The sequence below is a fragment of the Pongo pygmaeus genome, chromosome Y (assembly GCF_028885625.2).
Source record: "Pongo pygmaeus isolate AG05252 chromosome Y, NHGRI_mPonPyg2-v2.0_pri, whole genome shotgun sequence".
Taxonomy (NCBI): Eukaryota; Metazoa; Chordata; class Mammalia; order Primates; family Hominidae; genus Pongo; species Pongo pygmaeus.
In genome coordinates, this window is record NC_072397.2 from 14,560,044 (window position 1) to 14,565,339 (window position 5,296).

Genomic DNA, 5,296 nt, shown 5'->3' on the forward strand with positions numbered 1-5,296 from the left:
GAACTACTTCTGCTTCCATAGGACAAAGTAAGTTTCCAACTAAGCTGTCTTTTGCTTTGACCTCCCCAACTCTGTCCTGTAGGAAGAATCCCAACACATTCCACACCCATTCACTCCACAATTTTAGAGGCCCAGCTCCAACACAGACGGGTCAGTTCCATGAAGAAAATAAAGCATATTGATTGATCAATTCAATATGACACCCAAATCCAGGGGATAAACGTACACACACACACAGAAACAAACACACACACACACAGTCAAACATTCTTGAGAATATTTATTTGGCATTCCATACAATCCAAGTTTACCCCCTTTTCCTGTCTGATTTTTTTGTGACTGGGTCGGTTTTTCCTTTACTTCCTGGGCATAAGACCATGCTGAGTACTGACATCCTGCATACGGTAGTAACTTTTTAGGAGTTCTGCTGTTTTAAGTAAGGTCCGATGCTCCCTCACAGTCAACTCAACATCTGGGAGTCCCCTAGAGAAACACAAACGCATGTCAAAACGCATTTCTCTCAGCCATACTTTGAAATGTTTTAATTGCAGGGCCCGCTGAGAAAAGGATATCCCTTCCCCATTTGTGATCTCTTAAACTTCCTCCTACCATGGGTTACAAACTGTTCTCCGCAATACCTGCCCCATTCCCAGTACTCTCTGTGAGGGGAGTCAGCTAACAAGATGCATTGTACACTAAAAGCACACAGAAATCTGATGCGGCAATAGCTCAAGGAAATCCATCAATCTAAACAATCCTTTGCGGTCTAGGACAGGGATGACCAGGAGGCACATTCAGGGAGCCCAATCTCATGGAGTAGGTAGGATGACTGCCGCTGGGGTTGACGGCCATGGAATCAAGGGCTACAGATTGAAGTGAATGATTTTCAGCTTCACTTCTCAGTGATTCTGGAAATGGACTATGCTCCCCTGGGCTTAAGACTCACAGCTATAACCTGCCTTGCAGTGCAGTCTCTAATCTGCCTTTTTCAGCCCAATGCCATGAATGTCCTGGATTCTGTCACTCTCTCTCGTCCTCTCAAGGAATTTCTACATATAGGAAAGCAGCCTCAATTTCTACATTTCTGAAACGAGCGTCCAGGCTCCCTGAATAGGCAGGTGTGTCAACCCCCTCATAGTGGGCATCAAACAGCTCCAGTTCCAACTGAACGGCTCACCTGAAATCTCTGTTCCCTCTTCAGGTGGCTTCATCCTCTTGTAGTACGGCAGGGGATTGCGCCACAGGTCCTTACATAGGATCTGTCAGGGGAATCAATCGGCAAACGCCTCATCAGGGCTCAGACTGGTGACCCAAACAGGTGGGAACACACCAGGGTCATTGCTGATGTTTCCCAGTGAGGACCCACCTCAGCAATCCTATTAGATCCTGCGAAGTTGTGGTCAGAAAACCAGTTGAAGAAGTTAAGGCTGCTGTTGTGGTGTCTGCGGCGATAGGCCTCAACTTCATAATCTGGATACCACTGAATTGGAGTGGAATGAGAAGCCCTGTATTCTACAGAGACAGAAAGTTTTGTGGGAAGGGGACTGGATCACGTTGGCAATGATCCACCCACCATCTTCCTTCCACTACCCATCCTGGGAGCCACCTGTCACCTGTGATGTTCACCAGATATTCCTTGGTAATCACTTTATTCTGGAAGTAGGGGTTACTCCGAAAGAACAACATGATCCTGCAGAGATGAACGGGATGCTTCACTTCTTCCACCTGTCAGGACAAGGTGGAGAAAGTTTAAATACCTTTTTGGGTGAGGTGCCAACTGTTGCTCACAGGAACCAATTATTTCCCTTACCCTCCCCCACTAAACCCTCTAGCCTCAGTCTTGCTGTCCTCACCTCTAAGTTGATCATGTAGCTCAGCATGTCTTCATCTTGGTCAGTGATCAGGGCTGACATCTGGGGGTGGTTTGCAATCTGATTTAGGTCAAAGAGGCTTTACATGCGGTGGAAGGAGAAGCTAGGAGCAACAGAGAAGAAGGCCTAAGAGCACCCAGAGGCTGGGGTAGGGGATTTCTCAGATCTGCTTCCAAGTATATGACCTCCTTTCGCCTCCCCCTACCCCTAAAATAAGGCCCCTTGGCTTCACAGAGGGTGTATAATTCTGAGGCTGACTGCACTGACATGCGGAGGTGTGATTTGCAGAGACTTGCTGGTGTCTGAGGAGTGGCAGAACCTGCTTATAGCCGAAGACGCCCAGTCCCAGATCGGACTAGAAAGGGGGAGCAATCACACTGCCTTAAAAATAGCTTGATGCACACAAAAACCTATTCTGGTCTGAACTCGCTTCTGTTCTTCAAAAACATGCCCCAAACGTCTGCTGCTCGGCATCACCAAGGGTTTCTCTGCCGCACGCAGGAAAATAGTACCCACGCCTGCTGCAGTTTTCCCTAGCCACATTTGTCCGGGGCAACTCACCTTTGTTCCCCAAAGGTGGCGTCACATCGATGCCAAGCTGCCCATAAGTTACTTACACTTCCCCGAGAGCACCTCTCCACCAGAAAGGCAGAAGAAACACTGAGAAGGATACAACATTGGCCCAGAAGCCAGGGACGCTCTGGATGACCGCGCCTCTGCAGTCTAGGTGGGCCTTGCGCCTCCGCTCCATCTTTTCCCTCTGCCGAGAAAAGGCCTTCCTGGCTTGGGCATTAACCGGCCCCAGCTCCACCTGAACGGCCAGCAGCTCCTCCAGTGCAGACTCTGGGGTCATGGGCCCAGGGCCAGGCTGTGCCCGCTGGGCCTCCTCCTGCGGCTCCACGAGGCCCTCCTCCTGGGCCACCACCTCCACCTCCGCCATTATGTCATCCAACACCAGCACCGCCTCCTCCCCCAAAGCCACCTGCTCACTCTCCACCCCGGCCGCCCCCTCCTGTACAGCCTCCATCCTGAAGACGGTGCCCTCCTCCGCACTCCCACTGAGCAAGGCCTATGCTGCCCGAACCGAGCCACACGAACCCGGCCGCAGCCTTTATTGCACCCAGTGGGTCAGCGGGCCCTCAGTGCGCATGCGCGGGGCTCCCGGGCGCCCCCTAATGGACTGCGCGGGAAGAGCGCGGGGAGCCGCGCTGCGACCGCCTTCCTCCCATGCTGGCCAATGAATGGGAGGGCGGTGGGCGTCTCCCTGGGCGGCACAGCCACTGGTGGGCCTGCATCTCCAACTCCCCCTAACGCCAACTCCTCTCCCCAAACCTCCTCCGAGAAGCCCTTGGAGCTTGTGCCCGGTAGCTCGGCATCCTGGGACAGACGGGCTGCGTGGCATTTGGAATTGTGGGCACGGCAGCCCTGTGTCCTGACATCCTGAGTGTGGCAAGCCATGAAAATCTCTATGTGTCATGAACACATGAAACATCTCTCTTCGTTAGGCAGGCCAGCTGGATGGTACGGAAGCAATACTGCAGATCCAGAGAACTCTCTCTGGTTGCTGGGGCCAGGTTGACAGGGGCGGCCTAGGGGAAGTGAGTCGGGCCGGGCACGTGGGAGGAAAGTCGCCTCCTTGTGCTAAGGTGAAATTGATCTGTTGTAGAGGCCAGAACCCCGGCACACACTATCGCAGGTCGAGGCAAATACAGGCTCTGCGTACCATGCTTCCTCCCTGAGGATGCTGCAGTCCAAGGAGCATTCCAAAGGGCCTCTTGTCCTATGCCCTGGGCACACCAGAGGCCGGCCGCCAGGGTTGGCCATTGATGACTTGCGCGCACGGTGTTTTGCAATGCCTTGCCGACCCAGAGGCTCCCGCACCCGCTGCAGTGGCTGCGGTGCCTGCTGGTGGTACTCTGCAGGCCCAGGGCCTGGGCCTCTGGCTCCTGAGCTCCTGTGCACAGTTGAGCCTGCGGGGGAGCCGAGCCCTGTGGCCATTGCAGGATCTGCGGGTCCAGCGGAGCTCCTCAGGAAACCTGGGTCCACGTGGGTGTGGGACTAGGTTCTCAGCAGGGCGATGCCCGTGGGTTTTTAGGGAGGGTGTCTGTGGGGGATCGGTCCCCAAGAGCCTAGGGGTGCGGAGGTTGGGCTGGGCTGCGCAGGCCGGGATCTGTGGGAGCACACAGGACGGCACCGTGTTCAGGCTGGAGGCTCTGCTGTTGAGGACGGCCGGAGTACAGAGCAAGGAGGCGGCCTTGGAAGAGGAGGCGGTGCTGATGGTGGAAGACATAATGGCTGAGGTGGAGGTGGTGGTTGAGGAGGAGACCGACGTGATGTGGCAGAAGGAGGGCCAGCGGGCACAGCCTGGCCCTGGACCAAGAACACCTGTGCCGTCAATGGACTCGCTGGAGGTCCTTCACTTGGAGCTGGGCTCCGTGAGTGCCCCAGGCCACAGGGCATCTCCGCCTTTTGGGCCAGAGCCATATCCTTGCAGCTTGCTTGTAGCAGCCCTGGGAACACGTGGTAGGCAAGGGGAGCCAAGCACAGCACTCACAAGGGAGAATCGCGGCGCCAAGGTCCCTTCCCGCGCAGCAGAAAGTCGAAGGGCACGTTTCCCTGGGAACGTCCCTGGAGGACAGGCAGTCTCTTTGCCATTGCCAGCCATTCAACCACCCCATGCTCTCGGTGCCCGTTTCCAACAGGCTCAGCCCAGAAACACAAGGTGCTTAAGACGGGTTCGCGGTGCATGGGGCTGCCGACCACCTCAAGGCAGGCACCAGCTCCCCAGATAGGCTTTCTTCCCCCTGCCGGCGCCGAACCCAAAGGGGTGTAGGCCTTGAGTCTATATAACCTCCTTTGCACCCACGCAATTCCCATGGGGAGCGCCAGGCACAACTCTGCCGCCGTTTCTTACTACAGGACTTCCCTCAAGTGGGCAGGCCCACCCCTCAGGGAGACTAGGATGAGAAGACAGCACACACCCGGACATCAGCAGAGCAGGTCCGGCACTCAGCACACAAAGGCCTCCTGCAGCTCATGAACCCGGAGAAGCAGCCGCCTCACACCACCCCGTGCCACCCCGCCCCTCCGCTCCTCAGCTGCAACCACCTGCCCACTTCTTCTTCCTCTCCGCTCTTGTCAGCCCAGGCCGTCTTGGCCGGGGTCCACCCACTCCACAAACCACCATAGCTGTGCCGTTGCCTCCTCGCCAGACAGAGACACAGGACCAACAACGGACGGTGACAGGCCAAATGTCTGGGAGATAGCCCTGCTCCACAGTCTCTGTGCTCTTGCAAAACTGCAGGGCGTCACGAGACTTGCCCACCCAATCATCTGGAGGCTTCCTGACCAGAGGTAGGTTGTTTGGCACACGAGATGTCGGCCTGGGCCGGAAACCATGATGAAGTCCTGCTTTGCTACATGAT

The 5,296-nt window shown here is 55.6% G+C and overlaps 1 pseudogene; it reads right to left on the reverse strand.

Moving 5' to 3' along the window:
* Positions 1 to 263: 263 nt before the first annotated feature.
* On the reverse strand, positions 264 to 3,021 carry LOC129025843 (testis-specific Y-encoded protein 8-like; annotated as a pseudogene).
* Between the last annotated feature and the right edge of the window lie 2,275 nt (positions 3,022 to 5,296).